Below are 13,421 nucleotides of genomic sequence, written 5' to 3'. Positions count from 1 at the left end.
TGACGGAGACCGAGCTACCGAGCTCTTCTCCGACTATACATGCCAAGTTTCCATACTTGACTTTCCAGGTGTCCGATCACCTCGATCCATCTGGATTTTCCCTTGTCTGGCTTCACTCACCAAGACTTTCCAATTGCCTGGCTTCACTCACCAGGACTTTCCAATTGCCTGGCTTCACTCACCAGGACTTTTCCAATTGCCTGGCTTCACTCACCAGGACTTCTCCAATTGCCTGGCTTCACTCACCAGGACTTCTCCCGTGCCAAGCTCCTTGCTCGGACTTTTCCCAATCAGATTAATCAGGTCAACCAAGTCAACCCTGATTTGTCTGAGTTAATTCAATATCTGATTGAAACTTAAATCAGTGTCAACATCAAAACAACATCCAGGTCAGACTGTATCAACACTCCCAACTGTCTCCAAAGTCCAATACACAAGACTTCAGCAAGTCCTCTAGAGTCTGAATGGTCCGCTCTAACTGTCCGTTGGTCTGCGGATGGAAAGTTGTATTGAAACATAACTGAATGTCCAAGGCCTGCTGTAGACTCTGCTAGAATCGAGACGTAAACCGAGGGTCTCTATCCGAAATGATAGTCAAAGGGACACCATATAATATGATGATCTCCCGGTAATACAGATCTGCCAATCGATCCAGAGAATCCGACTTCCGAATCGCCAAGAAGTGCGCCGATTTGGTTAATCAATCAACTATTACCCCAAATCGTGTCATAGCCTCATCGTCTCCTCGGCAAACTCACCACAAAATCCATGGTAATATGTTCCATTCCCACTCAGGAACAAGAATCCGCTGAAACAATCCGGCAGGTATTTAGTGCTCAACCTTCACCTGCTAACAAACAAGACATCTAGCTACAAATTCTACGATGTCTTCCTTCATACCGTTCCACCAACAGGAACGTCGCAAATATTGATACATACGGGTCCCGCCTTGATGGATCGCAAATCGAGAGCGATTAGCCTCCTGAAGTAGCTCCTGTAAGACCGGATGAGACTGAGGTACGCATAATCCGCCTCGGAAGTATACAACACCCTCCTCGTCTCGTGTGAACTCGGTCTGCTGCCCGGAAGCTGTCTGGCTACTAATGAACTGCAAGTGCTGATCACCAGCCTATACCTCTCGGATCCTCGTCCTGATCGACGACTGAACAACCATGGTAACAAGAATACCTTTCTCTGTCCATTCTTACTCCTCAAGGCCTAACCCGGAGAAACCTTGAATCAAGTCTGTGACCACAACTCGGTGGCAAGCTAAAGTCCCTCCGGACTTCCTGCTAAGGGCAACGACAACAACATCATCTCTTCTCGGGTAATAGCTAATGGTACAACCATAATCCTTCAGGAACTCCATCCATCTCCTCTGTCGGAGATTAAGTTCCTGCTGAGTGAACAGACATTTGAGATTCTTAAGGTCAGTGAGAATCTCAATTGTAACACCGCACCGATAATGCTGCCAAATCTTCAAGTCAAACATACTGGCGTTCAGTCACAAGTCATGTACTGGGTAGTTCTCCTCATACTCCCTCAACTACCGAGAAGTAGGAGACTACCCTGCCGTGCTGCATCAAAACAGCACTCAACCCTGTAGAGATGCGTCGGTATAGAGCACGAATCCATACTCTCCAGAAGGTAAAACCAAAGCCGACACTAGTCTCCGCTTCAGCTCCTGGAAGCTGGTCTTGAAATCCTCAGTCCAAGTAAACTTCACGCCCTTTCTGGTCAGACGTGTCAGTGGCATAGCAATCCGTGAGAAACCCTCAACGTATCTCCGGAAATATCGAGCCAAACAAAGAAAGTTACGAGCCTCTTATATCGACTCCGTCTACTCCCAACGGTAACAACCTCGACCTCCTGTGGAATCACGGTATACTCCTACTGATGACCATGTGTCCCAATCATCATCACATAAGACAACCAAAAATACACACTACTGATCTTCACATATAGACGTTTCCGACAAAACATCTCTAGAACTATGCAAAGATGGTGTACGTGACCCACCACGGATCAGAAATATATCACCACATCGTCAACAAAGACAATGGAAACCAATCCAAACATCCTAGGGATACCCAAATCATCGAGTCCATGATAATATCTAGGGCACCGCAAGCACTAATGGTAAAACCAAGACACATAATGTCCGTATCACAGACATTTCTAACCATAAGATCCTCAACAATAAACAGATCTAATCACCAACGATATATAATCACCAAAGAATAGATCCTCTAGTGCGAGAGCAATGCTCCATCACACGAAACACCACATATGTGGGAGCAACGCTCTACCACAAGAAATCCTCCATATGTGGGATAATTCGAAATATGTATCTATAATAAACATGGGAGCAATGCTCCACTACAAGCAATCCGCAATATGTGGGAGCAACGCTCCACTACAAAACAATCCCTAAATATGTGGGAATTCAGAATATGTGGAAGCTACGCTCTACCACAAACGATCCATAACATGTGGGAGCTACGCTCTACCACAACAATACATAAGTGCCCAAAGCACCTAACTATCTAACTAGAGATTGCACGAGATCTCTCTACCACAGATCTATGCGAATAGCCTAGGGTATAACCACCCAGTAAGCAAATCAAATCCATAGTCAACTCTATCATCCTCCTAGTGGGTCGGCTACCCACTAATGGAAGAATTAGTTGACAGGGTAAAGCAACCAATATCATAATGTAGACATTTAACATTCTACATTTAACATAGGTAGAATCATCATGATGCTACCAACCATACATCTGACACACGTGCACACACAACATATGTATGATCGACATAATCCTCCAATTATTGTACACCAACATACACACAACTCAGGTATATTGAGTATGATACCTCCAATAATACACACTGAACACGTGTGCATAATCAACGTAGTATAATCAACAATACACCTCCAATAATACTCACCTAACACATACCAAATGAGTATAATCACTTTTATACTTCCAATAAAGTCTAATTGACACAAGTGTATCCACAAATCAAATATAATCAACAAGATACCTCGAATATTACATCGAACACATCTGCATCTACCATAACACCGGTTTAATCAACATGATACCTTCCATAATACAATCAGCATAATCTCAATGATGCAATCAGCCAGTCCACCACAGAACTCCTACAACACGTAATAATCATATCTACACACCACATAAATATGCATAATCAACATATTTTAAATCCAATCTACCACACAAACCCTACGCCACCTTCTAAGTTATCCTACAAGGTGCATACAGTCTAAATTTAAAGTACCCACGGAATAAGATAAATCAATCCTCTAAAGACTGACCAAACCAACAACGATATACTGCTAATTCAGTCTTTTCCCACGTCAGTAAAAGTCATGTACTCCAATGTGCTCATAATATCCAACTAGGCACAAATATCCCAAAAATCAACATCGCTACAAAAAAAATATAGAGTATGACAGTCCTCTACTAATCGGACCAACAAAACTAAATCGGTCATTACTTACTAATCAAGAATACCTTAATCCTTCACAAGCAACTAAGGTATATCAATCAACGACTAACCAAATCAACAAGTGTAAATTAGACTTCTACTGACCAATCTAGCAAGAGTAAACTAATCTTTACTGATGAAATTAACTAAAATAACATGATATACTACTGGCTAGGTCAACATAAAGATATAGATACTATCCACTACCCAGCTAATAATAGTAGAGGCTGGTATGTGCCTCAATCTGCTAACCAACTAGTAATAACATAAGCTAAAAAAACTACTGGTGTATGATATGATAAATCACCAGAAACTGTAACCCTTAATCTCTATCAAGGTCAATCATCATTAGGATTTTACCTAATACATAAAATATCTACTATCTCAACTAGACAGGTACTAGTAAAGAGTGCTAATACATGTCATAATAATACATGTCATAAACTATAATAGTCAACGATGCATACACTAACTAAATAATAGGATAACAGTATACCAACATACCTCCAATACCTTGGAGATGTCCAACTCTGGCAAGTCCCAAAGCCCGAAAAGTCACATCGAGAAGACCAAAACAGAAAATCCGAAACACCGGGAAAATAAGACTCGTAAGCCGATCTCTGATACCAAATAAATTGATATCAGATAAATCTCAAAAATCCAAAACACATGGCAAGTATCGTATACCTGCTCTGATACCACTAAATTGTTACGCCCCAGAGGAGTCCCTGTCCGAAGAAATTTCGGCAGCACCTCCCCTGTACGGGTAACAATTTGAAGCATTTCTACAGGCATAATATACATCAGCCACAAGCGGCTGGAATATACACACAGCCACGCAGTTATATATATATTTAACAGCCTACACGGCTGTACTAAAACCAAAAACACAGCGGAAAAAGACAACACATACAACCCAAAACAAAAACTGCTAGCCGGCTAGGCTTACACAATAAACAAAGCAACATTTCCAGAAACAAAACCAGAACACAGAACCAAAAACTCACATATCATATACCATGATAAAACAGCAAAAAGACAGCGACATATCTTCTGATGTGACGCGGGGACCAGCAAACAGGATGCTCCAAGCGACACCATAAATAACCTGGTACTTGAAAAAGATAGTGTCCACGGGGATGAGTTCAACAACTCAGTGAATACCAATAGACATGCCTAGTAAGATATATCTAACAGCAATAAACATGGAATACAGCTTCCGAATAATATATAGGAAATATACAAAACTGAAAAGTAACCAAGGAAGCTGTACTCACCAGGAACTCCTATCCTGAACTAAAGGGTCATCAAACCGATACGCAGTATGTCTCCTGTATGCATGTCAAACAAATGCATCCACCAAAATGCAACATATAAGTGCAGCAAACACAAGCAAATAAATGCAATCAATGCATGTGATGACCGTGCACTCTAACATCACTGCTCCTGAACAGTGACCGAGTGGACGGAATGCTGTCGGAGTACTCCTGTCCTCTGACCCCAAATCATAAATGGGGGAGCTCAATGCTCTCATCTCCCGGTACACGATGACGGGAAGGAAATCTCTGCCGGCTACCACGCTGAGTCACCTGACCAACGGAGCCAAACAGAGTCCACCATCTGCCGGCTACCACGCTGCTACACTAAATGCCAGCGGAGCCAAACAGAGCGGAACTGACTGCCGGCTACCACGCTGAGTCACCTGACCAACGGAGCCAAACAGCAGAACCGCCACACACCTGCCTGATAAACCACTAATCTATGAGTGGTGGTGTGTACAGTACATGTAACTGGCGATGGGCTCAACCATAGTGGAGCCGACAATCGCACAGCATGCAATCATGATGCATGACACTAAGCATAGCAAAACTGATCAACATAACCATATCCATATATATAAAATGAGTACTGTAAAATCGATGATCACATACCAAGATCTAGAGTACACAGGTCAAATAGAATGTCAAAAACCTATGTCCTGAACATAATAAGTATGGAATATCCTGATCAGCATAGAAAAAAAATCCATATATACATAATATGGGTACCACAGTATCAGTAGGTCAAATCCACGGATTTAGGGTATACAGGTCCTCTATGGTATAACAACCTAGATCCTAAACATATCCCCCTTCTATAGCATATGTACCAACAATATGCACAGATCAAAGCAACAAGGTCTAGGTACACGAATCATATATGATATACCAATAGAAATACACAATCCAGGCATGGCATAAAAACCTAAGTATCAGATAATTTGGATACACATGCCAGAAACAAAAATTCAGAGCCTAATCCTATCTCAGTAAAGCATGGTATGTCACTCTAGAAACTAAGATACTCATGGCAATAAGATACTCATGGCAACAAATCACGAGATATAAGCACGGATACATCACAGGCGACAAACCTAACATGCTATGGATATCAAACAGTGACATACCAAAGACAAACATGTTCATTGCTTGTAGTTATAAAATACTATGCATATCCAAATGACAATATCATAAAAGATAAGTCAAGAGGTACTCGCCTCCGATATAGAAGAATCGTATCCAGTCCAAATCCGACATCGAGATACTCGTCTCGCGTCAAAGTCCTCAATCTCAGCCAACAAGATTGTTAGTGGAAATAGGTCCTGCCGAACCAAGGTAAGCTACTGGAATCCACCACTCTGCTTTGATCAAAGCCGCTGTGCACCAACTGGAATCCCATAGTACACCGAACCTCACCTCACCACCATGCTTATCGATCCATAGCACTCAACCTCACTGGAATCAGATCAAGATGAGGTTACAGATCAACCAAGCCTTCCAAATTCAATCAATGACCTAATACCTGAAATCAACCCTTACCTTCAATCGGTTGTCTCCAGCAGAAGTCACCTAATCCAATCCATGAAGCAGAGTATCGAAGATACCACTAAATCCCAATCAGACAACATTTGCCAAGATCTAGCACCGGCAACGGACCTAGGGCACGGTTTGGAGAGAATCAGTGAAGAATGATCAAGAATCGTTACACAAAACCCTCAACAATCAACCAACAAGATCCCTTACCTTCACATCACACCTAGGGCACAGCCTGTCGTCGTGTGGAAGGAAGCAAAAGACATCGGTGATGTAATCGGAAGAGAGGAAAAGCTCAAGAAACCTTCCTCTGTCATCGACGCACGCTCCCGACTTCCGAATTCCGACGATCTAGGGCACGGATCCGTAAGGTAAAGGGTGAAGGTTAGGGTTTGAATCTCCTATCAACTCCACCGAGAGAATGCCTCCACAAAGGCGATGACCCGGAAGGAACCGCGACCTCCAAGCTAGCACAATCGATGGAGAAATAGGGTGCTCAACCGCCGGCAATAACTTCCCCTGGTGGCGTCGTCGGCATCAGAGAAGAGAAAGGAAATGGGCAGAGGAAAGAGGCGCGTGAGCAGAAGGGATCGGGGAGAAAACAAATCGGAATCGGCGTTTGGGGAAAGGAATTATAAAAGGTATTTATAAATAAATCTTGTTGGTGCAGGAAGCATCCGACGATCGAACCTTAGTTTTGATAATGGCAAAGGATTCAAAGTTAAGTTAGTGTGTGATCTAACATGTTTGAATGAGTGTTTCAGGAAAGTCCTAGCTGCGGTTAGGCAGGTGAAAAACCCTAAGGGGTGGTAACCTTAGGTCCTAGGGGGCAGTAACCCTAGGTGGAGGAAAACCCTAAGGGGCGGTAACCTTAGGTCTTAGGGGGCGGTAACCCTAGGTGGAGGAAAACCCTAAGGAGCGGTAACCTTAGTTCCTAGGGGGCGGTAACCCTAGGTCGAGAAAAACCCTAGGGGGCGGTAACCCTAGGTCCTAGGGGGTGATAACCCTAGGCGAAAAGTCCAGTCGGTCTGGAAGACCGGACTGGCATCAGGTAATCTCTCCTGAGGAGAGTAGGTGAGGACGCGTTCCCCGTAGAGGGAACAGTAGGCGTCGGGTCGACCTAGGGTTTCGAAGTCAGACTCGGACAGTCCGAAGACTGTCGTTTATTCTTTACTATGTTTTATCAGATTCTAACGCTGTCTTGCAGGGTATTTTGCTCGGACTAACCTTTGTTTGCAGGTGAGGAACCTGCTGGAAAAAGATGGTCCGGGCGCCCGGGACAAAGTTTTATCCCCTGCACGACTTCGCCACGTGGAGCGTCCTGGTTGGTTGGCCACGTCATACTCCAGGCGCCTGGAAGGGATCCAGGCGCCCGGAATGTCATATAAAAAGAGGGTCGGGGGTGCAGCCAAAGAGAACAAGATATTCTAAGCTTTCTTCTGTGAAGTGCTGCCATCTAGACGACCTTGAAGTGCTACGACTCGACGCCGACGACCCGAAGCTCAGACTCTTCGATCTTTCGTTGTCGGTATTAGTTTTAGCTTTACATAATTGCAATCTCTACTGTATTCCAGTTGTAATATTTTACGAGCTTATAGTTGTTGCCCACGGAAAGCGATCAAGGATCGCGGGCCTTCGAGTAGGAGTCGTCCCAGGCTCCGAACGAAGTAAACTCCCTGTGTCGTTTTGTGCTTGCTTTACTTTTTCCGCGGCGTTACTTAATCTTACGATTCCGATATTTCGAAAAAAGAAATAGCTACGAGCGCTATTCACCCCCCCCCCCTCAAGCGCTTTCGATCCATCAAATCTTTTTCTCACTTAAATGGGTAGCCTAAACAGGCTTTCCTGGACCCTTTTTATCCCCGTAAAGTCGCTCATACGAGCTCCGAAAAATTTCTAAAAATTCTAAAAAATTCCCTTATCATTATTCGTCATTTTTCCGGTATTTTACACAAGTACAGGGTACAAAAAGAAAAAATAAAAGTAAGATGCTACTACTGCAATGAAGAAGGGCGTGTCAAAGATAACTGTCCAAAATTGAAGAGCAAAGACAAGGACAAGGAAAGGAACAAGAAGCCAGCCCAGCTCGAGTATAATCTAAAGGCGACGTGGGACGACACATCATCTGAATCGGAGATAGAAGCCCTTGCCGAACTTGTGCTAATAGCAAGTCACCAAGAATATGAAGACAGCTCGTCTGAAATGAGCATCGAGGCATCGATGAAGAGAGATCGACATCGGAAGAAAACAACACTTCAGGGGGAGCTTCAGATTGCGAGATCGATAAGGTAAGTCAAGTACGAACTCTTCCTCCTGACAAGTTATTTCGATTTGTAAAAATATTATTGAAAAACTGTTGTAAGTTAGAAAAAGAAAAGAAAGAGCTAAAATCAATCTTAGCTATATATTGTCGATTAGAATATTTCAATAAAATAAAAATAAAAAATTGAAAAAGAAAATAGAAAATTTGAAAAATCATGCATGCTCAACTTTTATTCCGTTTAATTTTAGAAATTATTCATGAATTAACTGATATCTCAAATACCATAAGGGCTAAATTAGGAAAATATCCCAGAAATACATTCCCAAATTTTTTTTAATTAACCTTGTAGCAAGGAATCTATTTTGAGTTCCAAAATCATACTTAGATTAATTATTTTTTGACTTTCAGACAGAAAGTTAAATATTTAATTTCTTTAAAATGTTTTATCTATAAAGTGGTTGTTGCTCCAATATCTAAGAAGGTCTAATACCTCGCCACAGCCTGGAAGTCAACTATTGAAATAAGTATTTAATTGACTAACTGGTAAGCAATTAGTTGTTATAAAAATACTTTTTCAAATTTTTTTTAAAGAAATTATTTAGAAGTTAATTTTTCAGAGAAAAATAACTTTATCTATAAAAATATTAAATTTTTCTGAATATTAATTTTTTTTTATGATAATTTCAACTTTATATTATCTGACTTATATATGTTAATTTTTTTTTTAATTTACATTGATAAATCTAAATTTAAACTTTAATTTTTCCCTTAGACTTTTGTGTTAGATCTTCTAAGTAACGTCTTTAAAGGTACCCTATTTTTTATGTGATCAAAAAGAACAGTAGTAAAGATTAAGTCTAGGGGAGGGGTAGTACACTTTTTTAATTTTTGTACTTGTAATTTTTTTTTTACTTTCAAAATTTGAATTGTTATTTTATAACTGTTAAATTTGTGATTTACCCTAACTTAACTTGAGGTTTGCTCATATCAAAAAGGGAGAGATTGTAAGTACCTCATGGTAGTTTTGATGTGATCAACCAAGTAAAGTTAGGTCATGTTGATATTTAACCCTTGTGTCTAAGTGTGCAGGAACTTAGGAGCACAGGAAGTCGAGCGAAAGACGCAGCTAGCGAGAAGGACGGTACGGAAAAGAGTGGGTGGGCTTGGTGCTTCTGAGGTATGAGGTGCTGCGAAAGGGTACACGAGAGAACGAGAAGGAGCCGCACAACATTTCTGAGGGATGAGAAGCTAGAGTGGAAGTTTGCTTAAAGGCCAGAAGTTGAGTTCGGGTGAGTCATATTCCGGATGGCTCAGATCACCCAAGTGGAGATGGAGCCGGAGCCAGAGCGGAAGACCAGGACCCAAGCAAGTGGAGCTGGAGCTGAAGACCCGGGCCCAAGCAAGCGGGAGCCAGAGCCGAAGAACTCGGACCAAATAGTTAACATGATGTTAACTTGGGTCCGGGCGCCCGGAGCAAGCTTTTATCCAGAACGCAGTGAAGGGGATAAAAGTTTAGCCCCTCCCAGGTGCCTGAAACCCTTCTAGGCACCCCGACTAAGGTTATAAATACAACCCTGGTCCCAGAAGCTAAAACAAAATATTTATAATTCATTTCTTTTCAATCTTGTTTTGTAACTGAGTGCTTTAATTGCTGTAAAAAGGCTTCTCCGCCTAAAGGAGAGTTTAGTGCGCTTTCATCTTCCTTGGATTAACAACCTCCATAGTTGTAACCAAGCAAATTCATTGTGCCTCTTTTTTTTTAGTCTCTTATTTTTCTTTATGCAAGTGTTAAGTATAATTAAGCTGTAAAAGTTTAAGAAAGGTTCATTTTTATTGGTAGAGTTATTCACCCCCCTCTAGCCGGTCACCAAGGGTTCAACAACTAATAGGGGTTAACCACTTCTATTTCATCAACCTTGTCCAAGCACCAAAGCCTTAGTTATATAGGTAATGGGTTGAAAAGCTCCGTCTACCAGTCGACTGGTAAAAGTACCAGTCAACTGCCCTCTGTGGAAATTCAACCATTACAATCCAACGACTCGATACCAGTTGACTCGTGACTTTACCAATCAACTGCTCCACATTGGCCGAGCGAACAGAGGCATTCTGTTTGCTCCCAATCGACTGCCCAATCGACTGGTAAAGTCACCAGTAAATTGGTAAAGCCTAGAACCTAGGGTTTCCCTCCCCAAGTACAATCTCTTAGTACTCAGACCCTCACGACTCACTTGACTCTTCTTTACAGCCTTAACCTCTTGCATTCAAGCCTACTTCTTTTGGCTCTCATCCCTCTAATGCATTCAAGCCTGCAACTTGTCCCAATGTCATCCTTTGTGTATGTCTCGAAGTGCGCTTCCCTCAGCTTATCCTTGCTACCTTGTCTACAGTCCCTCGGATACTCCATCCTTCATCGGATCTGAAGCCATCAAACTAAGTCATATGTGTATCCTGTAAACCTGCACAACTTAAACACACATATCAAATACAAGGGTAAACCTAACTTAAACCCTTTACCCAAATATTAAAACCTAGGGCATCTAGATTGCTTCAACAATCTCCTCTTTTTTCATGTTTGACAATCCATTTAAGTTAGGGAAACAATATAACAATACATATGCAAATAAATATGGAAATCAACTCATGCATAAATAATGAAACCTAAATCCCTAGGCTCCCCCTTAACCTAAGCTCCTTCTTGAGCTAGGATTTTTTGCAAAGGTAAACTTCTCTCTCTTTGCCAATAAATGAGCAATCTCTCCTCTTTCACATAAACTCCCCCTTGAGCTAGGATTTCTTGTAAAGATGTGTTGGTTTCTCATTAAACCCAACACTTCCCCCCTTTGCCACATATCAAAAAGAGCTCCAACAATATTCCAATTATTGGACCTTTAGCCTTTAATGATTATAAACATCATGTATTAATCCGCCATACGATTACATACATGTTCACCACTCTTTTGATCATTTTTAAATGCTGGAAAAATATTTTTAGACTGTATCAGTCGACTGTCATTAATCCCAGTCGATTGTCCTATCAAAATGAGCTCACAGAGATATTCTGTGCTTGTGAATAGTGTTACCAGTCAACTGGTAACTATATCAGTCGACTGGCACCATATTTCAGCCCCAAAAAACATTTCTGACACATTTTCATAAATACACCAAAAATTTCACAGACCTCTAAAAAATTCTCATATTTTTTTGGAGAAGTTTGTTTTACCAATATCTACTTGGAAAATATATATATATAAGTATGTTTATCACATATCTCAAGATTGACACAAAATCCAAAATCTTAATTTAAAGTCCTAATTCTGGCTTCCTCTTGATGTATCTACCCATACTAATCATAATGCAACCCTAGCATTAGTTTATATGACATCTATATATTAAAAACTAATTTTCATATAATATGAACCCAATTCATATTTTCATGCATGAAACTCAACCAAATTATACCAATTTCTTAGATTTGAGACTCAAGTTTGTCGCCAAACCATTTGACACATTTGATGACCCATCTTGAGTCTAAAGCATGGTCCGCTTAAGATCCATTTACCATATGTTCCAAAGAATCTTTGAGCTCTCCTTATAGCTCTTAACCTTAGTCACCTCCGTAGGTGACTCATCCACTAAGGCTAGGCCACTTTGGTGCACCTCGGGTGACACTTGGCCTGTAAACTTGACTTTCTTAATCTTAAACATCTTATCTTTGGTTAATTTCTTCTTGATTAAGATCCTTAATCTTAGACACCTCATCCTTGGCATAATTATATTCAACCCTAGCATATTTATTTTCATTGGCTTTGGATGACACTTTATTGCCCTTGGTCACTCCTCCCTTACCAATGACATGTGACACCCTACCACTTGACCTCCTTTTGGTCTTGGAGAGACCCAATTTGACTTTTTTGGGTCTTTGACCACCCAAGCATATATCAAGTCTTCTAGATCTAATAATGAACCTATCTAGGACTTTCTCCATTTCCTCAAGTCTTGCCTTCATGATTTGATTTTCTAATTATAGTGTTCTAACCCTAGAATCAACATGTCCACCTTGGACATTCCTAGACCTACCCTTCCTAGGCATATGTCTCTCTTTATTGGGATTAATGCCTAGGTTTTCAACCACCTTCCCCTCCTTAGGCAAGGTAGGTTGTTTCTTTTTAGGTCTAACCTTAGTATATGATTTCCTAGGGTTATCTACCGTATTAACCTTATTCCTATCATTATACCTAAATCTATAATTATGCATGGGTACATAATTTTCATTATTCCTAACACGGTTGAAGGAATTTAAAATTTGATTAAACTTTAACTTAAGGATTACCTTCCCTTTTACCTTTGGAGCTCCCCCTTGACTTAGGCTCCTCCTCTTCTCCTATTTCTTCAAATGCGCTAATTTCTTGAGCTTAGGGCTGTAAATAAGCCGAGCCGAGCCGAGCTTTGGGGTATTCAAGTTTGTTTGATAAGGTAACCGAGCCAAGCTGAGCCGAGCTTAAAATGAACCAAGCTTTTGAAACAAGTGTTCAAGTTTGGCTTGGTTTATTTTTTATGAACTTGAGCTTGTTTGAAGCTTGGCTTGAGCTTGGTTCATTTAGATGTTATCAAGCTCTTAATTCAAGCATGACTTGAGCTTGGTTTGAGCTTGGTTCATTTAGATATTATCGAGCTCTCAATTTAAGCATGTTTGATTATTTGAAACTTTTAGTTGTTTGATTGGTTATTGAGTTTGATAATTTAAATTTATTTATTTTATTATTTATTTAGCATATTTAAAAGAGTTTTAT

This window comes from Zingiber officinale, chromosome 2B (genome assembly GCF_018446385.1).
Source record: "Zingiber officinale cultivar Zhangliang chromosome 2B, Zo_v1.1, whole genome shotgun sequence".
Taxonomy (NCBI): domain Eukaryota; kingdom Viridiplantae; phylum Streptophyta; class Magnoliopsida; order Zingiberales; family Zingiberaceae; genus Zingiber; species Zingiber officinale.
The sequence above is the reverse complement of the archived record's forward strand: the minus strand, read 5'-3'. Positions refer to the sequence as shown.